Source organism: Podarcis gaigeae, assembly GCF_964106915.1.
Source record: "Podarcis gaigeae genome assembly, chromosome: 9".
In the NCBI taxonomy this organism is placed as follows: Eukaryota; Metazoa; Chordata; class Lepidosauria; order Squamata; family Lacertidae; genus Podarcis; species Podarcis gaigeae.
The window spans coordinates 50,632,533-50,659,020 of NC_139685.1; the positions used below are offsets into that span (position 1 = coordinate 50,632,533).

The 26,488-nt window shown below is 41.6% G+C and overlaps 1 long non-coding RNA gene across 2 annotated transcripts in view; it reads right to left on the bottom strand.

Moving 5' to 3' along the window:
- The window catches only part of LOC310852556, a 143,917-nt gene that overhangs the window by 69,738 nt on the left and 47,691 nt on the right, over positions 1-26,488 (bottom strand). For both annotated transcript variants that reach the window (XR_014568258.1, XR_014568259.1), the window contains exon 2: positions 20,354-20,431. This is a non-coding gene — a long non-coding RNA (uncharacterized lncRNA). The remainder of the gene's footprint in view (positions 1-20,353; positions 20,432-26,488) is intronic.

The following is a 26,488-nucleotide window of genomic DNA, read 5'->3' on the forward strand; positions in this document are numbered from 1 at the left end:
GTGTCCCCCACCACCAAAGGAGTTAAGAGGCGTGTGAAGTCTCCTGGCAGTGGCCACGTGAAGCAGAAAGCTGTGAAAGGACCAGCTAGTATGTACAGCACTGGCAAAAGGAAAGAGAACCCCATTGAAGATGACCTGATCTTCCGAGTAGGTATGGAGTGCTTTGCCTTCTAAATTACGGTATTTGGACTGCAAATAAAAGGGAAATAAAAGGTGTAATAGGAAGCTCACAGCAGACAACAGTGTGAGCTGCTAGCTTGCTTGTGGGGAAATGACAATACTGCGGGAGGTGTTGCGGTTGGCTGCAGAGTTACTCAGAATCCTATGCTCTGTAGCATCTGTGAAGGCAGAAAGCAAACAAGTTGGAGCAGACCTCAATGGCTGTCCATTGATTTCCATGGAAATGTTTTAACTTCACCACCTCTTCTAAAGACATAAAGCCCATCATAATGGGAAGTTATGATTGCTTTCAGAAACCATTGGAGGATTCCTCCTAACAGCGGTGCTGGCTTGCCCCCATAACCATGGGTGCCTGGTGCCGCATACCATCACTGGGGTGTGTGTGCATGCGCCGACATCATGCCTCCCACTGTCTTTGTGATATATTCCACCTGTATAAGGTGGTTTAGAACAGGGTGACCCAACTTTTCATACCAAGTGGGCCGCAAGAGTACTTTGACGCAGGACCTGCAGACCGCACACTGCCTTATCATGTGGGAGGTTGGGGAACAAGGTCAAAATTTGACCCCAAACTCAGCCCTTGTGCTGCCTTCCCAAAGCTGGGTAAGTGAGGCACTGAGCTTTGGGAAGGCAGGGGCTCTGGCAGGGTCCTAGAACCCTCCCACCTTCTCCCCGAAGCTTGGAAAGCACAAACTGGGCTTAGAGAAGGAGAAGGACCCTGTCAGAAACCCTCAGGCCTCCTTCCCATTGCTGCAGACACCTCTTAACAGGGCAGCTCACAATCTTCCTTCTACCTTTAACCTATTCGTGGTTGTAAGTTATGCAAAAGTCCTATACACGCAGAACCATAGCTAATCCATCTTTCAACTCTTTCATACTAGCTTAAGCCATGTTTATTTCCTTATTTTATGTGAATAAGAAAATGCTGAGGGGGTGGGTGGATAAAGAAACAAAAAGTAGCTGCACAATGTTAAGAGACAATGCTTTAGCACAGAATGGCTGAAGACCAGAGCAGGCACAGATCCAGTCGGCATTCAGCAATTATGTTCACATTTTATTTCCAAGGATTATAGTGTGACATAGCTTCAAGCCATTTAGAAAGGCTCCCATTCCCCAAAGCTACAGCTATATTAATATTTGGCATTCCGTATTATTTTTCCTGGTGTTATGGCAACCAAGAATACAGTGTTGACACAGATATCATGTTCCAACAAGCCAAACTGTAGAGTTTGCATCATCGTGTCACATAAAAATGCAGCACAATGCCTGTGTGTGTGTGTGTGTGTGTGTGTGTTTGATATATATCTACACACATACACACACATACACTCCAAAAACAGGTTTCAAGCATATGGCATCAGACATACAAGGACAAGTGGATTCACAGGACCATATTTCTATAGGGGGATCAAAACAATCTTATGTTATCATGGCCATTTGAAGCCTCAGCTACTTATGCAGGTGGATATAGACAGAACATTCAAACATGTTCTATTTATTAATAATAATAATAATAATAATAATAATAATAATAATAATAATAATAATAATAGAATTTATATACTGCCCTATACGCAGAAGTCTCAGGGTGGTTCACAGAATAAAATCAAAATATAAACCGCAAAATACACAAAGACTCAGTTTTCATTAAAAAGTACACAAGTGCTATGTTTACCTCAAAAAAAGTCATTTCTGCAGAACCTGAAACCACCCTGCAATAATGGGTTCTACCTCACAGAACGCAGTTGGTGCTGTGGTCTAAACCACAGAGCCTCTTGGGCTTGCCGATCAGAAGGTCAGCAGTTCAAATCCCTGCAAGAGGGTGAGAATCAGAATCAGAATCAGAAGTGCCGAGGTGACAGACCTCAGAGAAATAACCTCTCCTGGCACCAACAAAAAATATAGAACCAGTAATATGACTGAAATCCATTTCTTCCCCCCCCCCCCATTCCTGTTATTCTTCCCTCTTGCATGTTGGGACATAGTGGGGATTATTCAAAGCCACAATTATGGATGCTTGGCTAAAGTGTATATCACAGATCAGGAAATGTACCATCAAAGCCAAGAGATTTGGTCTTTGGCCTGATCCATCAGGCTCTTCTTATGTTATTATATTAACAATGGAACCCACTACTACCAGATGTAGTGATGGTCACCAATATGGCCAGCTTTAAAGTAGATTATTTATTTTTTAAAAACTAAGATAAAGCTATTGATGCCTCTCTAAAAATACTAGTTGATGGGGTACACTAATGGGAGGACACTGTTGCACTCATGACCTGCATGCAGTATTCCCATAATCCTCTGTTTGGTAACTATGAAAACAGGATTCTGGGCTAGACGGGCTGCCAGTCTGAACCAGCCATGGCCTTATGTTATGTTCACAGCAACTCTAATTCCCTTGTCACATTTAAAGCAGTTCTAGCTATAAAGTTATTTGCCATGTAAGTCATTGATGCAGGAATGAGGAGATCTATGCTACAGAGGTAGAAACTGCAAGGAAGGCCATTCCTGGAGCTCAAATATATGCCTTTCTGTTTCTTTCCATGAGGGAACCATTTATTCCATAACAAGACAATAAATTAGATTGTGTGTGGATGGATGCTTTATACCATTAGAAGGGTTTGTCTCTTTCTCCGGGAGAAGAGTGCAAATGTTCAGTGGCTGTAGGTTTTTGCAGAGCCTCAAGAATCTCCCCTAGTTTGAAGCCAGAAGTCAGCTGGTGGAAGGAATCTGTGTTTTCAAGCCTCTTTCAGACATATTGTTCATGTCTTAGAAAACAATAAAGGGAGAGGAAGCAAGGGGGGAGGGGGAGAGGTGAACAAACCATTGGAGGCTGGGCAAGAAGTTTCCATCTGGATCTGAGTACAACCAGATATGCTCTGCGTGCCAATTGCAAGCTGAACTCGACAATAAATCTAGCACAACTGTGTAAAAACGGCATACAGGAACTGAAGCTTCTTCCATTAGCAAGGGAACTGTAAGCACACATAACTCTTCTTGAAAATACTAAGCAAATAAAACACTTTTAGCACCGCTTGTGAGGAACGAGGCACCCATCTCCACTCCTTAAAAAAATGCGAGTTTTAAGGTCAAACTGCTCTGGATTATTGATGCAATTCATTTTTGCCAGGAATTATTTCTTCATATCACTCCCCACCACTGTCACAACATAATAACACTTCCGCATCATCCTGGCTTTTGCAAAAGACCAGTTGCTCTCTTGCAGTTATAGTTGAACCTTCTTCGTGCAAACGAGGCCCTATATCCCGCTAGGCCCATTGATGTCCCTATTTGTATGATATGAGAAAACATTTTTTTTTTAAATGCTTTTAAGAGGGCTAAGAGGGCTTCAGACTATGAATGCTGGTGTCACAATTAATCTGGTAGCTTTTAAAGTGCCACGTAACTCTTTGTGGGCCCTGCATTATGAAGGTATGACCGGTGTGAATGGATCCATAGGTCATCAGAACCCATTTCAGGCCAATGTTTCAACACTGTAGGGGCAATATTTCCGGAAGATATTTGTACTTTGAGGAGATAAGTGATCTGACATGGTCATCTCTTCCTGCTTCTGTTTACTTCCCTTCTCTATCTCTTGTTAAAGTTCCTTGATGGCTGAGAGCAGCCTTTAATGTATAATATGGTGGAAGGAAGTAATAGTGCTGGCTATCTTCCTTCTTTGATGCAGAAGCATTGGGAAGAGGGTGACTAATGAAGAACCTGCACATAGGCAGATGGGCAAGCCATACAGGCTAGCTATCAATAATCTATAAATCAGGTGGTTTAGGGGCATAGCTCAGAAGCTCATGTACGAACTTATGACCAGAAGCTCATACAACCTGAGACTACCTAGGAGTCACTTTGCCACTTCTTGAGGGCTTCCTACTGACAGATCGAAGTGCTTGCTTGGTAATGTATATAATGCTTGCCGTATAGAATAAAATCTTTAATCTTCTCACTCACGTGTGTTTGTATTGCTTTTGAATCTCATTAAGAGAACCACCTTGCGTTTGGCAAGATAAACACCGCCATGAACTTGGAACAGGGTGAATTAGATGAGATAATTGCTTACAAACAGTGGTTCATCTCTAGGACTTGAAACCAAACCTCAAACCACTTGAAACCAAACCCAAGTCTCTATCACCCATCATGTCTGGGATAGAGATGAAGGGAGTGACTGGTGGCAGCAGTCTGGGTTGGCAGAATTAGGCTGCCCAGTTATGGGCCCTTCTGAGCCCCAGAGCCCCCAGGAAATACCCGAGCACCCTAATCGGTCCAGTATACCTGAAGGAGCATCTCCAACCCCATCATTCTGCCCGGACGCTGAGGTCCAGCGCCGAGGGCCTTCTGGCGGATCCCTCATTGCGAGAAGCAAAGCTACAGGGAACCAGGCAGAGGGCCTTCTCGGTAGTGGCGCCCGCCCTGTGGAACGCCCTTCCAGCAGATGTCAAAGCGATAAACAACTACTTGACATTCAGAAGACATCTTAAGGCAGCCCTGTTCAGGGAAGTTTTTAACGTGTGATATTTTACTGTATTTTTGGTTTTTATGGAAGCCGCCCAGAGTGGCTGGGGAGGCCCAGCCAGATGGCGGGATATAAATAAATTAATTATTATTAGTAGTAGTAGTATTAGTATTATTATTATTATCCCTGGTACCAGGCAGGCTCCATCATGAACAATGTGGAGCAGAAAAACCTGTATTGTTATATTTTTCCACAGAACCTTTCCATTTTCAAATAAAAGAAAGTTTCATAATAGTAAGTGGTAACACAATATCAGTAAAGCTCAACAGTTTCAAAGTTGCAGTTTCCCTTTTTTCCAGATAACTATACTTAGAAACTTTCAATCCATATATTTTGGTTTTTAGACTTAAGGTTTTTGTTTGTGGTATTTTGTGATGTTTTTATCCTTCTGTACTGCTTTTATGCTGTGTTGTTTTCATGGTTTTAATTTTTGAACTAAACTAAACTGATTTATTTAGTTTTCTAAGTGGTTAGGCCACTCAGAAAACTTTTGTAATTCGGTGGCATGTAGAGGTCAAAAATAAATAAATTCTGTGGAGGTTAAAATAAATAAATGAGAACATAATAGACATGTAATTTAGGGGGAAATGAATAAATCTTTCTGACTTTAGGCACTGGACAGAAATAATGGTGTTTTAATTATTTTCTGTGTTAGCTGAAGGAGGATCATATACAGTGGGTAAAAAAAAATTCATGTTCTAGTTTAAACCTACAATTAAAAGCCAATCATTGATCACCTCCCATAGGTTTTTCTTAAAATATAAAAAACACATAGGAGTAAATTTATTTTCATGAGTTGCCCCCTAATGCTACTATCCAATTCCATCCGCACTGCAACATTGGAATTTTTCAGCTAATCTGTACTGCAAAGCTAATCATATTCAATTTCCTTGCCGTGAAAACTGAAAAATAATATTTCAGGATGGAAAAAACATTTGGGATTGGCAGTAAGGAGTCAAGCAGCTTTGGAATTACTTTCTTTCTAAAACCCGATCTTAAGTACTACACCATATACTGTAGTTGCATAGCTCCAGCAGGTGGAGGGATGATGGTTCCCAGAGAGACAGAGCTCAGGAATGTGGAAAACAAGCCCAGAGCAACAAAATAAAGAAGGGGGGGAGACCTTGAATAGATGAGTAATTGATGAACATATAAGTCATGCTCAATTATCAAAGTGCGTTGGATACAGACCGTGTAGCCTCATCTTACTGCTTGTGATTACAAAGCTCAACATCTGGCTGTCGATGTAAATGTCGATTTTGCAGCAGATGTTTAGAAGACAACCAAATATGTACACTTGTGAGTGTACATAACTGTCTGGAGAGAAATTGTTAGCCACTCTTCCACACTTTGGGTCCATCCATTAAGCACTGCCATCGAACCACGGACACTCTTGCACGAACCACATGAAAAAGAAAAGAACGCACTCAGCAACCATGGCTGACAGGCTGTGAGCTTTGCCAACAATCCATTTATATATATTAAACTCATATGGTTTTACCATGGCCTGAAGAAATCAGTGGATTTTAATACATTCACCCACGATGAAGCTTGGTGAAAAGCTGGCCTCTAGACTTTTTTTAAAAAAGGGGGGAAAGGGAAAAAGGAAAGGTGGGACAAGCTAGGTTTAAATGTGACACTGGTCACAGCAAAGTGTCTATTCTTTTGAGAAGTTCACATGACCACTCTCTTGCTTAAGGTGTGCTTACTGCTAATGTTAGCGAGCAGAGCTATCCGTCACCCGTGTGCTCTCATTCCTGGTTAACACTGTATATTAGCCAAGCAATGCATTGCATATACTGCATCTAAATGAGATGGTGGCTGCATGGACTGCTTTACACGTCTTTACTTTTTGCCCAGTGCTTTTTTTTTTCATGGGGATACTCTAGAAGAAAAGCGCTGGTTTTGCCTATTTTGAACGTCACTTCTAAACTGAGCCTGTAAACCTGGATTTCAAGTGAGATGGCAATCTGCTTTGGTATCAGAACAAGGGTCATGGTTTGGCCGAACACTTTGGTTTGCCTGCTTGAAAACGAAAGCTCGGTTTTATTCCCTATCCATATCTTGCTGTCAGTTGCTTGTGACAGCTTTTTTTAAATGAAGTATAGACTTGTACACTAAGAATTGGACTGAGACCACAAAGGTTGTTAAATCCAGATGATCGTGGCTTCCAGCCATTACAAATATGAGATGCATTTCAATCTGTGGCCTGCAGGCAAAGGGGATCTGTATCACATTATCAGCCCCCTCAAGCCATCCAGTCCCCTCGCTTGGCTCCATCTTGTTGAAACTCCCTACCCTGTGGCATTCATGCAGCTGCTGCTGCGTTCTTGTTTTCAAGCCGAAATGAATTTTCGCCTCTTTTCTAATTACTCGTTAAGCTTTGTTGTCAGCTGATATTCCTTTACATTTTATTGGTGAGACATGATGATACAATATTAATGCCAAGTGACAGAATGATAGATTCTCGCAAAGGCCTAGTGGAAACTGACAGATGACCTGGGCATTTCCCGCCCGCCCCTTCTGTTTAGTTTAGAAATATGTTGAGCTAAAAAACAAGGATTATAAATGAACTTGGGGACATTTACATCTGCTTCTAAACTGTGTGTGCAGAGTTAAAAAAAAAGTTCAGACCAAAACCTCAGATTTATTTTTTTATAAAGTCATAGTCTTATAGGGATCTTTGGATCCATATCTAAATGTTGTGGCTTGGGCAACCTGGCTTGGTTTCAATGGGAAACTAAAGAAACCTGAGAAATCTGTGCAAATCATTTATTAAATTCCGGGTGGTGCTGTTGAAAGGACAAGGCTATAAATACTAACTCAGGGCAGCATTAAAGACCATCTATCATTTGGGGGTTAAACTATTAAACCACCTTCAAATATGCTGTAGGAGAAAATTAGCAGGCAGAGGCTTGCCTTTCTTGTGTTCCCTAAAACTTTTGTTCTTTCCACCCTCCCTAATCTTTTCCTGCCAGAAGACAGCTTGATTTTGAAGCAAGCCACTTACTATATCTCAGCCCTAAGTGCACACTGTTATATAGACTTTTGCCTAGCACTGTCTTATTATTAAACCAGGTGCACACAGGCCTGCCAAATGAAAGACAATTGCAAACATCCTAATGGGGGAATGTAAGTAGAACCATTTGTGTAACCTTGACATGGATCCTTATGCCGTAGCTTTGAAAGCTTGTGCATTGCAGGTATGCAATATGTAGGTATGCAGGCAACCACAACACATTTGTACAATTTTCTGCTGCTTTCCACTGTTCTCTGGACTTTGGAATGTTGCTCTGCCTTTTATTCCAGGCTAAGTTGGTTTTATCCCAGTTATATGTCAGCATTCCTCATATTATTTTAAGCATAGCTGGACACAAAGAAAGAGACACAAATATATGGCCATGCACAAATATACATACAGTGGTACCTCGTTTTACTAACTTAATCCTTTCCAGAAGTCCATTTTTAAACCTAAACCGAGGCATGCTTTCCCTAATGAGGCCTCCCGCCACTGGTGCCATTCCACCGTTCAGCTTCCATTCATAAACAGAGGTAAAGTTCGCAAACCAGAACACTACTTCCTGTTTTGTGGAGTTCGTAAACCGAATAGTTCGTAAACAGGACTGTTCATACACCGAGGTACCACTGTATATATTTCTATGTTCTATCTAGATGTTATTATTTAATTTTGTCTCTTTCGGTCCACCTAGTTATCTTTAACGTAGGGAAAACTGAACTCAATGGGAGGAAGGGTGGGATAAAAAGTTTATGTGGTTTTTTTTAAAAGAGTAATTTTCACTAAACATGAAATAAACTGTTGATATGGCATCCAACAGGTAAAATGTAATGGGTTCAGAAATGGTATTTAGGGACCTTTTTTGCTACCCCTCTGGGTGTGTGCTATATATTCCCTTCCACATATTTTTGGATCTACCATGTATATCCATATGTCTTCCCTTGCATCTTTCCATGCAAGTTGATGGGAATTGTACTCCAAAACTTCTGGTGGGCACCACACTGATGTAGACTGCTGAAAGGTGTATAATTTTGACTGTGCTGTAGGTTTATGATTGTGATGATGCTCCCAAGTCTTTCACCACCAATAGCTCAAGAAATCCCACCACACCTTTTACTGGCTGCAAGTCTCAGCCCTCGCTCACAGGGTCAAAATGCCCAGTTGATACAACCTTATTATGCTCATGTCCATGGGTATATAGAACTTTACTGTGTATCAGCAAATTACACATATATCTTGATGGATGGAAATCCGTTTAAGATATATGTGTACAGATGGAAATTAGAATACCCAATTTCCCTTGTGCCACAGGATCTCAAGGTGGCATAAACTTGTTTCTTCTACCCATTTCTTCCTCACAACAACCATGAAAGGTAGGCTATACTGAGAGATAGCAATTGACTGAAGTGAAAACTTCATGGCTGAAAGATGACCTCCCAGGTCCTGGTCTAACCATTACACCACAACACTGGCTCTCATTTTATGTTTTACTTGTTAGATGTTGCATCAAATATCTAAAACACTAGTTGAAGCACACACAAAAGAAAACGACCCAGCATTTTGGTTTACGCTACCCAGGCTTTAAAAATAGTACTTGCATTTCTTCACCTATCACTTAATGAGTAACTAAAATGTTAAGTTTTCCTTGACTTCACCTCATTCATCTAAATCTTCCAGCCGGTCATTTACAGTCTGCCAAAGGGCTGGCACCTCATATGTTGTCACTTAATGATGGCATACTACACTGGACTATCTAGAAAGTACTAATTCAGCACCAAAACACCTATAAACGAAACCAAGCAGACAGCTTGCTGGAGCTGACATCAAAATGCTCATGACAGGAGAAACGGGGGGGGGGGGGGGAATGACAACTGAAACATCTTGCAGAACCCAGAAAGAAAATCGAATGAAGCACAGAGGAAAGAAAGTGGACCAGGATGTTTGGAACATCAGATAAACAGTAACTGACAGGTCATTTTAAATCAAGAGAAAGGGGGAGGAGGACTGGAGCACTAAAGTGGAAATAGGCAATTATCTTTCTGAGTGAACTAGACGGTTCAAAGTGAGTCACTGCAAGTTGAAGGGAATGCAAACAACAGCATGGCGAGAAGGTGAAGAAACCTGAAGAGCTAGGAGTGAATCCATATTACTGAAGCAGAAATAAAAATGTGTTTAAAATATATGGACAGGTAGGGAAACAACAGCATTGGGGTGCACAGAACAGCCAAGTGCATCCTGGAAGTTTTGTTTCACATTAGGTTTCACAGTGTATTTTGCATTCTAAACATAGACTACTTTCACACCAGACAGATTCAAAGCACTATGATACCACTTTAAATAGTCATGGCTTCCCCCAAAGAATCCTGGGAGCAGTTTCTTAAGCATGCGAAGACCCTTATTCCCCTCACAGAATCCTCACACCCTTGTAACAACTCTTCTACTTTTCTGAAAGACTCCTATGAAATTCCTGAATTAGGCCCCTCTAAAATTACTAAGAGGAAAGCCATACACAAAATTAAAATATTTATTTGTGGCACTCTTCTCTTTTCCCAAATAATTCAAGGTGGTGTACATGGTTCTCTCTCTCATGTAAACACCATTTTATCCTTGCAAGAACACTGCGAGATAGGTTAGCCTAATAAATAGTAACTGGCCTGTGGGCACTCAATAAGTTCTATAGCTTAAGTTGATGTTTTGTGAACCTAGTCCTTGTCTTATACTTTTAAGCACTAACCCAAACAAATACATGTTAACATGCAAATACATGCAAACTCTGGTTTTTGTCTAACACCCTAACATGCATCATTATCCCTAGTTTAGCCAAAATGTTATTGTTATTATTTTGCAGTGGTTGATTCTTGTACTTCACTCAAGCCTAGCACCGATCTGTTTCATATGTTCTCAGTCAATGCCACGAACAGATACTGGTGACAAAGATTTAGCTTTGTTTGGACAGCTTTTGTGCAAGTGCAAACATTCAGAGCATGAAATCTAATGAGATTGGCAGGCCTTGCAAAATTAAAGGCAGATGGCAGGACTTCAAACAATCACAGTGCAAATCCTTCGCCATGTACCATGATACATAAGACATGTCTCCACCTTCCGCTGCTGTCACTTCAATTGCAGGAAGTGGGAGGAGGGGACATGAGGTCATTTGTGCCTTGTAACACAGGGATTCTGCAAAACAGGAATTAAGCAGGAAGACCCCGTGCCAATTTTGTTGTGGGGGGTGGAGGTTCAAGTAGCTCTTGACTGTAGCTCAAGATTTTCCGTTGATGTGATCCTGCTACAGGGGCTAAAGTATGTTGAAACTGGGTCCTTCCGGACAGATGGCAACAATATGATTGCACCAGCCAGCTATCACATTTGGTTGCCATCTGGTTCCACCAGCTTGTGTATTGCCTCAAGCAGAAATAGATCAACCCAAAGCCATAGCCAATCCATCATGAGAAACACCTGTACATAAGTATGCTTAAATAAACTTAAAATCTGAAAGCATTTTAGGCTTAATTCAGGATTAGGCCCCAAGAGACTTCCTAATGGGCCGGGCAGGGACTGCTGTGTTATCATATTAGCTGCATATTATGAACCTAAGTTGCTTATTATTATTATTATTATTATTATTATTATTATTATTATTACACATATGGGAAGGAGAAATTCCCTTCCTACTTTCAAAGGCAGGGATTTTTTTCCCAGTGGAACTCATTGGAACTCAGTTCCAACACCTCTCAGGTGTGCACAACTTCTATTTTAAGAAAACAAGGGAGTCATTCATGGTGAGTTCTGGCACCTCTTTTTCTAGCAAAATAGCACTTGGTAGGAGGGCAAACTTTTCATGGGTGCTGACATAAATTTTCACAAGCACTATTGCACCATTTCACAGATACCACATAGTGAGCAGGTCTAGGTGACTGAGGGTCACAATTTGCATTTAAAGATGGCCCTGGATTTCTGTGTGATCATACTTCCATTGTATTTTCTTCCCTATGTCCTCTTGAAAAAGGCCAGGTAATTACTACCAGCAGGTTGTCATAGATTTCAGAAAGATCAGATATAATGGTATCCAAGGCTACCTAATATTTACACACAGCCATGTCTGTTGAGAAACATGATTTAGCAAGAGTGCATCTGCTTCAGCACCCATGATCTAGATAACATACATTCAGCGAAGGTCTCTTGTATAATAGGACTGATTATGTACACCCAGTGGACTTGCATTAAATGTGCTTTACAGCTCAGGAAATGCCATACCTTAGTCCATTATGAGCCTCTCAAAAATTAAATAAGGATTTTCCACCTTTCAAGGCATTTGAGACAATCTGATTATAAATCAAGCAACCTACTGTCATAAATAGGCCTTTGATAGAAATATTTCAGTATGTACAGTGCATACTTTGTTATAACAAGCAATTTACACACTCAGAAAGGCTATTATACAAGGGATTAGGATGATAATTAAGTACCTGAGACTATTAAACCTTGTCCTTAACACAGTCTAAAGAGCAGGGCACTTTATGTGAAATGTATACCTAGAATATAATGGGGCTCATTGTTGGTAAGTGCCAAGAGATAGCAGTTTTAATTCACCGATATAATCTTACAGCAGCAAACTCTGTTATGAGAGAAGATGTGTACATGAAATTAGAGGGATTTGAAGAACAAAAAGTATTAGTTTAATGAAAGACACTAATTAAAACAAACCATCCTAGCAAGCTGAAGGCACTTTTATACCCTCAGCCTTAAAAGCAGAGAGTGTACTTTGCTTTAGGTAGAAAGAACTGAGGGTGCAAGTCAGCACTCATTAATGCATACCTTCCAACATTTCTCTGATGAAAATAGGGACGTCCCATACCATAATGATAATTTTACATAATATCCCACCCATCTTACTGGGTTGCCCCAGCCACTCTGGGCATCTTCCAGCATACAGTGGTACCTCGTGTTAAGAACTTAATTCATTCCGGAGGTCCGTTCTTAACCTGAAACTGTTCTTAACCTGAAGCACCACTTTAGCTAATGGGGCCTCCCGCTGCCGCGGCGCCGCCACCATGCAATTTCTGTTCCCATCCTAAAGCAAAGTTCTTAACCCAAGGTAATATTTCTGGGTTAGCAGAGTCTGTATTTCTGAGTTAGCGGAGTCTGTAACCTGAAGCATATGTAATCTGAGGTACCACTGTATATAAAAACATAATTAAACATTTAAGAAAACCTTCCCTATACAGGATTGCCTTCAGATGGCTTGGAAGTCGGATCACTCCATATCCTCCAAAATTTCTCTAATGAAAACAGGGACGTCCTAAGGAAAAGTGGGACATTCTGGGATCAAATCAGAAACCAGGATGGCTTCTCTAAATCAGGGACATCCCTGGGAAATAGGGACACTTGAAGAGTCTGTTAGTGACTTTCTGAACAATTTGTAGGCCTATTAAATTCAGAACTAAAGCTACAGAAGCTTTCCACCAGGTTGGTGAAGAGATAATTGTAGCAGAGGCAACATTGCAAAGGTTTAACATATTTGGTTTAACAGAAAAACAAAGACATATACTGTCTAGAAGCAATGGCTCCTGAAGAAGAAGAAGAAGAAGAAGAAGAAGAAGAAGAAGAAGAAGAAGGAGTAGTTTGGATTTGATATCCCGCCTTTCACTCCCTTTAAGGAGTCTCAAAGCGGCTAACAATCTCCTTTCCCTTCCTCCCCCACAACAAACACTCTGTGAAGTGAGTGGGGCTGAGAGACTTCAGAGAAGTGTGACTGGCCCAAGGTCACCCAGCAGCTGCATGTGGAGGAGAGGAGACGCGAACCCGGTTCCCCAGATTACGAGACTATCACTCTTAACCACTACACCACACTGGCTCTCCTGGCAAGTCTGCAAGTTAGTGTCACAAATGGTGGTACCATCAGGCCAGGATGTCCAATACAATGAGCAGGAAGGCCCCCAACGCAGCAAAGCAGACTTAACACATCGAGGTACAATCTAAAGACGGGGGTATCCCATAGGACCATTAAGTCCCAAGTCAAAGGGTGTTTTTGAATTACATAGTGCAACCACTGACCTCAAGTGAGAGTCTAGACTACAGGCAGGAGTCAAATGGAGAAATAGCTTCAACCTCATCAGCCATGTGGATAATTCTAGACATGGTTAACATTGTCATCCAAATATTCATCCAGTCAATTCAGTAGATGAGTATTGCAATGAAGATAGAGATCTGTACATCTGTGTAGACAAAGTACACAGAAAGCTACTTTCGTTCATCAATCTCTCTTGTGGGATCAGGGCAACAGAGTTGGAGGGAGGGAGGAAGCCTTGATGTTTGACTAATCTTTTTTAATAGGGTTCACTTCCTTACCATATTTAAATTTAAAGATAGGGGGCATTTCATGTCTCTCTTTGTCACCACGTCAAAGCAAAACTGCATTCTTTTATGATCTGGTGTATGTCTCTACTCTGTTCCCTTTTATCCTGAATATCATGTGACATTAGGGTTGCCACCACTTAGTCATCATTCTTCTGGGCTGTTCATTTTCAGGAGCTGTGTGAATAAATCCTTTTAAACTTGCTTTGTATATTTGTTTACTTCATTTACCAAAATTCAAAATTCTTGTACTATTTGATAGCAGTAAAACTTATAAGCAGTTTACAATAAATATGAAAATTGTCAATAAGAAACAGTTAACAATTTAAAACTAAAAAAAAACCAATTAAAATTAACAGTAAAACATACTAAAACCCATCAAGATATACATGTAGTTCATGTAGAGGTTGATGTTCTTTGATGGTCTTTGGCTAGTACATCAAAAGTTTATGATGATGTTTTTCATTCTTTTTATTAAGGCAGAATTTTGCACAAACAGACCTCAGTCAACCTTCAGTTTTAGAAATATGTGCTTAACAAGGGAGAGGAAGGATTTGAGAGGAAGAATAAAGCCCCAGTAAGTATGTTTTCAAACATGGGAACGTTAATAGTGGATTGTTTTGAACAAATATAATGGGCAGTGTTGATACTTTATCATGTCTGAACTGAAAACAGATATTGTGGTTTAGGATAGTAAGGGTCTGGAGCAGCTACGTAATCTGTTTTCCAATTCCACAATAATTAACTGAAATAATTGAAATAATGATACTATATATGCATAATGACATCATGGCCACAATAAGCCTCTTGGCATCCTCAATGTTTTTATCCGTTCATATGGTGAGCAGCTGGACTGTCCATAAGTTGTCCAATGACAAAGTAGCAAGCAATCCTGGGTCACCTGAGAGCTCCAGTTCCCCTTGGTTTCGCTTGCATACCTTCAACTTGTCTCTCAGGTATACATCTTGTCTGTAACAACTAACTGTCAGGAGTTGGCAAGCCAGAACAAGGTCTGTTTGCAGGACCAGTCACCACCCTCTATTGATAGTGAAAGGTAAGTATCCTGGCCTTCAGCTAAGGTGCTGTTGGATGTGGGGGAGAATTAAGTCCTCTGTATCCCAGCAGTGGCGTAGCGTGGGGGGTGCAGGGGGGGCCGGCCGCACCGGGCGCAACATCTGGGGGTTAGGGAAATCCACGGGTTAGGGGGCGCAAATCCATGGGTTAGGGGGCGCAAATTACTTGCCTTGCCCCGGGTGCTGATAACCCACGCTACGCCACTGTATCCCAGTGTATCAGGACAACCCCTTTCACTTAGTGGCAGCCTGCAGTTTTTTCAAGACCTTCCAATTAACACTGAAAATCCAGAGTCAGGTGTCTTTCTATTTATAAAATCACAAATAATTGCCTTCCCCTTTTGTTCACCTAGAAATCCCCCTTTAAGCAGCACCCAGGATTTTATTTTTCTCTCTCTAGAGGTGTGCAATTCCACTTCCTTCAAATTGTTAAGAGGGTTCCGGCTGGTCTCTGCTCTGCCCAGAATACTCTCTTCCTCCTCTCTTGTGGAGAATGAGAAAAGAGAACCCTGGACTGAGGAAAATAGCATTTTTTTCACTGCAAGCAAGTTAGTGTGTACACATTCTGATTCTCTCCCTTGTCAGCTTCTCATGCTCCCCCATCCTACTCCCCAAAATACTGAAGCTGATTGTGGTATCATAGCTCCCTTCCCTTTCCTCTGAGGTAAATTCAGCAACTCATTCTGCAATTTGCCTTTTTCTTTTTGCTTTATCAATAAAAACCCAATTTTCTGGGTAAGCTTTGGCCTTAGAATCAGATGGTCATGGAGTCAGAAGGGACTTCAAGGATTATCTAGTCCAACCCCCCACAATGCAAGAATCTTTTTGCCCAATGTGAGACTCAAACTCACAACCCTGAGAGTCTCATGCTGTACCAACTGAGCTATCTGTCGTGATGGACTAAGCATTTTAAAGGTAAGGTTTGGTGCTTTCTTCTTCTGTTTTGAATCCTTCCTTTTTTCAGGGCTGATTCTAATTTCTCTTTCAGGGCTTGGGCTCCCTTCCAACTCTGTGATTGGGTGAAAGGGTGTCAATCTATCAGCTCCACCCAGAACATAAGCCAGAAAGTACATGGTGGAGTTTGCACCCAAGCTAGGAAAATCCACTTCTAACTAGTGGGTCCACAGAAGTGAGATTATCACAAGTGTGTGGAGATGTGTGGTTAGTGACGATGGAAAAGCAAGAGGTACACCCTTGTGCAAATTAATTGAAACAAAGCATGTTTTCTATCTTACTTGTAATCCTGTACTCAAAACAAACACAAAAAGTCAGTTGATCATTATGGTGTCGGAAGCCTGCAGCCAATAGAAGGAATGATGCGCTCGCCACAATATATTGAGGTTCTATGAAAGAGAATTATTCCAGAGCTGGAAAAGAGGTATCCTGACAGTACCGTGATATTGCAGCAGGACCTAGCTGCCTGTCACACATCAAAAGTGGTGAAGAAATTCATGGCAAAGCAGCAACGACAGGTACTTGATTGGCCAAGGAATTCCCCGGATGTAAATCCCATTGAGAATTTGTGGGCTACAGTGGTACCTCAGGTTACATATGCTTCAGGTTACATGCACTTCAGGTTACAGACTCTGCTAACCCAGAAATAGTGCTTCAGGTTAAGAACTTTGCTTCAGGATGAGAACAGAAATCGTGCAGCGGCAGCAGGAGGCTCCATTAGCTAAAGTGGTGCTTCAGGTTAAGAACAGTTTCAGGTTAAGTATGGACCTCCAGAACAAATTAAGTACTTAACCTGAGGTACCACTGTATATGCAAAAGTCACCTCTGTGCTATAGACTGTACGACTATGGAGAAGCTCATTCAGACACTGATTCATGTGTTGTACAGAGATCCAAAATCAACAGTGACTGTTAGAAACTAGTAGACTCTACGTCAAACTGTGTTCAAATGCTGCTTAAAAATAGCAGAGGTCATATCTGTTACTAATGTACGTATATGTGAGTTTTGTACATGTATATGTGAGTTTTGTACAATAAACTACATTGTTTGTTTCAATTAATTTGCACAAGGGTGCACAATGGCAGAGACTTCCACTACAATACCATGAATGGCAAAGACAGCTCCTGCTCGCATTTGATATTCCTGCAGCTTGCTGGTGAGGAGGAAGGCAGAATCCCTGGGTGTATTGCGTTAGGATTTTAACATAATACAAAAATGTGCTCTGGACCATTCATTTGCCTGAGGAAATAAGCATAGGGAAACAGAAAACTACCACAAGACTTGTAGAGTTTTCACAGAGCTCAAATCATATCACATACCAGTTTCTGCTAAATGTTCACATCAAGGCCTCAGCCACATGTACAATCTATGGCTTTTTGTTCCACCCTCAAAAATACCAGATACCCACACCTGACATATGAACATAATTCTAGTTTTTGAGATCCAAGATATACTGGGGGGTGGAAGGGGAAGAAGTCTATGCCAAAGAAGTGTGGGTTTGATGCGACTCCAAAGGGTTTGCACCAAATATTGAGAAGGAAAGCAAGCTAATTTTACAGAGATTTTCAGCTCTGTGGAAGCAAGAGGAAGCCTGTTGTTGAACAAAGCCCAGAATACAGCTGCAGGAGGATCACTTTTATGGGATGATAAACAGAGGAAAGTTTTTTGCCTCTTGTCCTTGGGGACTTCTGCTTTCAGTATGCATTTCAAGAGCAATACTGTTACTGTTCCAAACTGAATTGCAAGACAGCATTTCTAGTCTTGTGGAAGATTTGAAGATGTTTTGAAAGCATTGGCCTCTTTTTTTAAAAAAAAACTGCTTTTATGAGGAAGACCACAATTTTGCATTTTGTGCACATGTGTGCATGTGAGTGCATGTGCTGTAATTTAAAGGAAGTCTCACTTTCAGAGAAAAACCACGAGTGGTGTGAATAATATGGTTATGGCTTCCTCCCGTTTGGCAGGGCAACAGGAGTTCAGCAGAAGCCAGCCGCTGTGGTTTGACTCTCTCCCTGATAATGACAGACCTTCCCTCCACCTCAGGAAAATGCAACACTCTAAAAACAAGGAGGAAGAAAAGGAGAGCCATTTCCTTGCCAACACCGGTAGCCGGGAGGCCTGGAATGATGCCATAAGATACCCTGCTATTTATTGCCCATTTCCACACCATAGGAAGCAAGGGAAATGCTTGCCAAAAATAAGAAAAGAAACCCTCCCTGATTCCTGTTTGACTTAACATTTGACAGGACAAAGTCAAGGATAATTCTAGCTCTCTCTGTTTGGTAGTTTCATGCTTTCCTTTCCTCCTTAGAAGCAAATGGGATTTTAGGGTATCAGTGCTTTCAAATGAGAAGGTGATCGGTTCGTATTTGGATTTTACTTGCATTCCTTTTGTATTTTGCTCACATCTTTCTCTTCCAAAAATATGTAAAGCACTACATCAATATTAACAATTAAATATGATCTCAATTACTTCTGCATACAACTCCATGCAGTTGCACAGCTTCTGTGACTATATAGATTCTCCCAGGTTCCTACAAGAAACCACTTGCACTGTTCATTGTACATGGCTGACGGCCAACTACAACAAAATTGGATGGAATCTCTGCCACAATAAAAGGTCTATTTAATGAACACAAATTGATCCCCTCTCTCTGCAGTTCCACGACCTGGATAAGTTAGAGCAGGGGTCCCCAAACTTTTTGAATCTGAAAGCGCATTGGGAAATCTAAGAAACAGTAATGAGCACCACAAAACACCCATTTCACAAAAGAAAAAAGTGGTGATGCTCACAAGCCCCCACCAAACAACAGGCAGAATAACGACACTAAAAAAACCAAATAAAGCACACACAAAATATCAGGCAACCCCAACACTACCACCAAGCACTATCATGAGGTTGATTGTAGTCTCACTAACAGCCATATTCTGATTGCATCCTGACACATTACATTCTGACACTATCACTTAGTGGTAGCTTCTAGGTAAGGCAAGGCTTTTAGGTAAGGTCAAAGGTAAAGGATCCCTGGATGGTTAAGTCCAGTCAAAGGCAACTATGGGGTTGTGGCATACATCTTGCTTTCAGGCAGATGGAGCCGACATTTGTCCACAGACAGCTTTCTGGGTCATGTGGCCAGCATGACTAAACTGCTTCTGGTGCAATGGAGCACCGTGACGGAAACCAGAGCACATGGAAATGCCATTTACCTTCTCGTTGCAGCAGTACCTATTTATCTACTTGCACTGGCATGCTTTTCAACTGCTAGGTTGGCAGGAGCTGGGACCGAACAACGGGAGCTCACCCCGTCACGGGGATTTGAATTGCTGACTTTCTGATCAGCAAGCCCAAGAGGCTCAGTGGCATAGTGTGGGTTGCCAGTGCCCGGGGCCATGCAAAAGGAAAAGGGAGGAAAATGGACGGAGTATGCATGAGTACTCAATGCCTAACAGCACCCATGTCACCTAGGAGAGCACAGCTGCAGAGATAAGAAAAGAAAAGTTGATCCATTGTCTGAAGAGGTGGCTTCCAGAGCTCAGTGACGGAAATGCACAGCTGTATTGAGGCAGCACTGGGTGCTGAAATTTTGCATCCCTAATATTTTTGTGCCCGGGGCAACCGCCCCTGTGGCCCCCTCCCATGCTACAGCACTGCCAAATGTTGAGAATGGAGACTGAGTGGCTATATTAAACATACACAGAAGAGGTTATTCCTTCATAAATCCACCTATTCACCACCACTGTCTCATGCACACTGCAGTATTCAACTCATTTGTGGTACTCCCAGTCAATCCGCTTTGTGTAAGCTGGTGATGATGTGGAACTCATGGGAAAGGAATTGTGACCTGGCTAGATGCTTAGGCACATAACCACTGTACCATATGCTATCAGACGTATCTTTGTGTGAACAGGCCCTTAGTTGCAATGGAGCTACATTCTTTTTATTTAGAAGCTTGAGTGGAAACAATGCAAAAGAGCTATCCAGCTCCCTTACTTGCCTTCTGCAAAGTCTCATTTCCTCTATAAACTAGCTAGATTATTCCCAGTCGTGTGTGTGTGTGTTACGATAAGCAATGACACTAATCAATCAAGCTGATGATTATTCCTTGCCTGACTATGCAGAAGCAAATGCCATTTTATTCACCATAATTCAGGAAGATAAAAGACTGATATGCTTATTTGAAAGCCATGTATGGGATCTTGAGATCCTTGGGAGGGAAGGTGGGATATAAATCAAATAAATAAGCATACCTTGAAAGCAGCTCCCCGTCCTTTTTTCTGTCTTTCTCTGGTGCATGGCTGGCACTGTGCAAGAAGATGTACAACTGCCTAGAAAAGACCAAAAGAGATGGAAATTGCAGTGGGGCTGAGGAAAACCATGGTTATAGGATCATTTATTTATTTTTGTCCTTGGGCTGTAAGAAGTGCTTTATATTCCCATGGAGTGCTGTTAGAAAATTCCCTGGACCCAGGAAAACAGAAAACCATTGTGAACACATGTACCTTCTCTTTGAAATTGCTAAGGTTGCAAGCTGCTCTGGTTCTCCAGATGGATATAGCACTGTGCATTTTTACAGTGTTTGAACTTGCCCCGCTTAGAATTCAATTTCCTCTTCTGATAGGCACGCAGGTAAATATTGCCAATGACTCTAATGTATATTTGTCCATCTTGAACACCATACAGAAATATTGTTGCTGTGTGCAACTGACACAAAGAACTGTGTATATAATATATAATAATCACCTGGCATCCTCTATCAAACTTTTTAGGAGCCATCAAATTTAATTTCCCCTTCGCACAATAAAACAGCAAGAGGAAACTTTAATAGAATGCATTATGTAACAGGTTCTATAAAAACAGCAGACCCGGCCCAGCACTGGAGCACTTCCTTCCGGAGACCCAATAACTTGCGCTGAAAGGATACTTGCTGGCTACCATGGCAACTGCAAGAGATGACACCAAGGGGAAAACAGCAACAAAAGGATCTCTTTTTTGTCCTCAGGAAAACAAGGTCTGGCTTCAGACTTGTGATACAGTGTGAATGCAGAGAAAGAGAGAGAAAATCAGTTAGCAATTCCACTCAGGTTCCAGTGACATTGCAAAGCTTCAGTGTTTGCTGTGCAGTTTTGCTCCTTAGCTTTGTGCAGAGGATGGGGGGGGGGGGCATTTAGCAAATGTGTTTTTGAAATTGATGTGAATTTCAGTGCCTGTCTGCATGCAAAATCTCCTTCCAATCCCGCTTTCCCACAAAACATTTTTACTTCCTTTGTCACATTTAACTGTAAAAGGCTCCTTTGTCTTTCTGAGTCTGTCATGCTCTGCATTTCATTGCCCAGGAGACAGCTGTTTTCAAGGCCTTTCTAAAGTGGGGGAGGGGGTTGTAAACAACTCCAAAGCCTAGACAGGGGCACACAAACATTACCAGGCTCATCATCCTCATCAGCCACAGAGGGAAACAGCCAGAGCCTTCTCAATACGGTTTAGGGAAACCAAAGATTTAAAAGAATCACAGAACTCGAAGCAGGGAAGAGCCAAAGGACAACAGAATAAACTCTCATTGATTTTAGAAGCAGAGTTGGCCATATATTGACATTCTCTCTCTCTCTCTTTTTGTAGAGTCGTTAATACACTTTGGCTCATTATTGTCCAATAATGGCTGCTTCTTATGATCAAGGATAACAAAAATAGATACATAGCTTTCAAAACAACAACAACAACTAGCTATCTAAAATTGCAATCTGTCAGGATCAGACAGCTCCCCAGATGATTTTCTTCTTTTTCTGGGCACAAGAGAAATAGACAAGATGTTTTTGAATCATGGAATATTAGAGTTGGAAAGGACCACAAGGGTCATCTAGTCCAACGCCTTGCAATGAAGGAATCTTTTGCCCAACGTGGGGCTCGAACAACCCTGAGATTAAGAGGCACATTCTCATTGTCATGAATGGCTCCGTGCCAAAATATTTCACCTGGAAAACAATCTGCTTCCTTTACCATGTCCATTGCATTACTACAGGTTATCAGGGCTGATATGGAAATTTTCATATTGGAGAAAATTAAGTACTGGCATTTCTTATGGCTCCATGCTTTACATCAATGGCCTTTGCAAACAAAATATATTGTTTTTATGAAATCTGCTGATGATACAAAGCTAAGATGCTGTATCATCAATATAGACGAAGATCTGGAGGTTTTAAACACATTAACGGGATGACATTATGGACTAATGGAACTGGGGTGAAATGTAGTACTGTTGTCAATTTAAGAACCAGCAGTGAGAACTGTTGATATGGAAAGGCTCAACAACTGAACCACAGAAGAAGAAAGAGTCCTGGAAGTCTCTGGAATACTTTAGATATTCAAAAGATGGAACAAGAGGAGAATCACATGTGACTTCCACTTCCCAGATAGCCAGTTTTATCTTAGGGAAAAGTGCATTTTACCCATTGAGATACATATGTTCTCTTCTTGCATTGGAACAATGCATATGGCTCTAATGCAACTATGGGTGGTGGTGATGATGACTATGTCCTGCCTTCACAGTTGGAGGCAATGATGCTTCTGAATACCAGTTCCTAGAAGCTTCAGGAGGAGATAATGGTCTTGTGCTCAGGCTCTGCCTGCACAAGTTTCCCACAAGGATCTGTTTAGCTACTGTGAGAACAGGATGCTGGGTTATAGAAGCGCTGCCGCCTGAACCAGCAGGCTCTTCTTATGTTCTTAGCATTCTAGTAAGAAGAAATGTCCAGTCACTAGGGAAGTCATCAGCTTCAACATCCTCCCCCAAAACATTTGGGAGGACAGACAACTTTATTCAGAGAACCTCCACATATCTGTTTTATGAAGGGGCCAAAACAGACATGATGGCAAATGTTCAATTCATAATTGCTTGGGTTTGTTTGGTTTTTAAAAATAAAATAAAAAAGCTGGTTTGGGACCAAGACAGGAAGAACTTAATGTTTCCCCACCACCACAGTCCTAATCCACATCAAAGGGCCCCCACAGCTGCTATTTGCATCCTGAGAAAAGCTCCCATTGGCACCATTGCTTCTTTTCCATTGACATGCTCATTTTTAAGTTTTTTTTATGAAGAGGATTCTTGGAAGGATATCTTTTAATGGTTTTATGTGTTTCCCCTGTTGATGTATGTTGAGTGAATCTCTGGCTGCATTCAGATAGCACTTGATTCTGTTTCCCCAACATTTCCTTACTTGATGCTTTCTGTGTTTTATGTGCTCTTTTATCGGGCATAAAAGTCACTTCTGGCCATGGCCTGTGGTCCAGTCCTTTTGGAGGAACATTCAGATTTCTGAACATATCAGAAATTGGCACCATCATCAGAGCTGTGATTCAACCCAGTTCTGCCCCATGCCTTTTAGCTGGTTTAAAGGGAATAATCCATCTATTTTTCTGAAACCTCTTGTAATGTTCTTGCTGCCTGATTGGTGGCTGATCAAGGAATATCACCCCTGGTGGTTGGTTTTAGAAAGCTCTTCACAGAGCCCTTCTGAAAAACTCACTCCATATCTCAAAGTTCTTTGGGGAGATGCAGAGCTGGAAGACGTTCACACTGTTTGGTGGACTTTTATCATTTATTTGAATAAACAGCTTGAAAGGAACTTTAACTTTCCTAGGTATGATTTTTTGGGGAAATATTTGTGACCCTGAACCCCTTTTTTCTGTTTCAAAGTCTTGGTATAATGAACCACCCTTCAATCTTTCTTTAAGGGACCCTTTATTCTGTTGTAACGGCCTTATGTTGTAACTTTTACCTGTACCAGTGAATTAATTCATGGTTGGTTGGTTTTGTTGTTGTTTATAAACATTGTTATAAACATTAATAAAATTTAATTTTAAGAGCACAGCTGCTCAGCTGGGGAAATAGTATTTTCCAAGGAATTGTTAATTTCATTTCATTCTTCTAAAACATTTCTCTTTCTAAGTCAGGAAATTGCAAAACCAAACATTCGCTCCATTCTGGAAGATGTCTCCTGATGCGTCCTTCCCCCTCACCTACCATCAAAAGAGCTGCCGCTCTGGAACAGTATTGTAAAATTGCACTTTAATTAAAAGGAAAGGTAAAATCTCTTAAAAGTTCATAGTTTATTTTGGGATTAGATGCTCACTATCAAGTTGTGGCACATACTAAACTCTGCTAACACAGAGTTGGGGAAAGTATATAAAACAAAGGATTTGAGAACTCTCTCTTCCTTTGAAAGAAAAAACCTTCCAAGCTTCAAAACTCTTCCTGAGGCCTCTGCATTTGACATGTAGCAATAGATCGCTGCTCTGAATCCTGTATGTCTGAGCCAATGTCATAAATACAGTATATGCTTCCTCCTTGCAAGTGAAAGAATGAAATCTAATCCATTGCAAATGACTTCACAGGGATATGAGGAGAAGTGTCATTTCAAACAAAAAGTCAGGCCTGTTGCATATTACATTGGTTCTGAGCACACTGCAGTTTGTCTTTTACCTGCTCATAGCTTTTTCATGGACAGCATTGGTGCAGGGCCAAATGCTTTAGCCAGTTGTCTGGTATCTATCCAGAATAGGTTCACTGAAAGCTAATCAATTCACAGTGGTTTAAGAGGCAGCACAATCTTGCCCATAAACTGCTGATCATTTCAACTCCCAGAACAAATTTGTAAAGGATAGGAAACACATTAGCAGTGCAAAGTAAATAACTAGGATACAATTCCAGCACAAATAATTACGTTGCCTTCTTACAGCATGTGCACAGCTTGAAGTGGATGCAGTATTTTCTTTATATGTCCATTAATAATAAATAATAATAATAAATTTTATTTATATCCCGCCCTCCCCAGCCGAAGCCGGGCTCAGGGCGGCTAACAACACTAAAACAGTACAACATTATAAAAACATTATAAAAAGTAATTAAAATCAAAATTGATGGCAACCATAAACTAAAGTTTTGTAAAGATTGCCAAAGGAGGGAGTCAGGCTGTGCCCTGACCAAAGGCCAGGTGGAACAGCTCTGTCTTGCAGGCCCTGCGGAAAGATGTCAAGTCCTGCAGGGCCCTTGTCTCTTGTGACAGAGCGTTCCACCAGGTTGGAGCCGCAGCCGAAAAAGCCCTGGCTCTAGTTGAGGCCAGCCTAATCTCTCTGTGGCCTGGGACCTTCAAGGTGTTTTTATTTGAAGACCGTAAGTTCCTCTGTGGGGCATACCAGGAGAGGTGGTCCCGTAGGTACGAGGGTCCTAGGCTGTATAGGGCTTTGAAGGTGTTAAGAGCAAAAAGTTGCTGTGGCAGCATTTCAGTTGGCGATGAACTCATTCCTGTGCAAGGTCTACCTGTTGTGAGGGCAGTTTGGAAAGCCAAGAGTTCCTATGTTGAGAGGAGGAAATCCTTTGGCCATTCAAAGAAGAGCCTTACCAACATCTCAAGAAGAAGAAGAAGAAGAAGAAGAAGAAGAAGAAGAAGAAGAAGAAGAAGAAGAAGAAGGAGAAGAGGAGGAGGAGGAGGAGGAGGAGGAGGAGTTTGGATTTGATATCCCGCTTTATCACTACCCGAAGGAGTCTCAAAGCGGCTAACATTCTCCTTTCCCTTCCTCCCCCACAACACTCAGTGAGGTGAGTGAGGCTGAGTAACATCTACTTTTGCTGCAATTTAGGGTCCTCATTTCACATGAGGGAAACAATTTGCAAGTACAGTATATTACACTCTCATTCATTCTTACAGTGGCATTATGAAATTAGCCATTACTCATATCAAAGTACTACAGAAGTCTCTGATAGGAAGGCTGAAATAGATTCTGTGTGCATCAAATGCAACTGATCTCTTGTTGTTGTTTAGTCGTTTAGTCCTGACCCCATGGACCAGAGCACGCCAGGCACTTCTGTCTTCCACTTCCTCCCGCAGTTTGGTCAAACTCATGCTGGTAGCTTTGAGAACACTATCCAACTATCTTGTCCTCTGTCGTCCCTTCTCCTTGTGCCCTCAATCTTTCCCAACACCAGGGTCTTTTCCAGGGAGTCTTCTCTTCTCATGAGGTGGCCAAAGTATTGGAGCCTCAGCTTCAGGATCTGTCCTTCCTACATGGCTGGATTTAGGGGTAGGTTTGGGGCTGGGCTTGAGATGCGGCTGTCACAGGCAATGTACTAAATCAGGGGTGGCTAACCTATGGCCCTCCAGATGTTGTAGGACAACAACTCCCATCACTCCTGACCATTGGCCATGCTAGCTAGGGCTGACGGCAGTTGGAGTTCAGTGACACAGGGTTGACACCTCTGTACTGAACTATCCACTCAATTGCTGAAATAGTAGAATTGCACAGGTGGAAGGGATCCTGAGGATCATTGAGTCCAATCCCCTGCAACGCAGGAATCTTTTGCCAATCTTGGGCTCAATCGCACAACCCTGAGT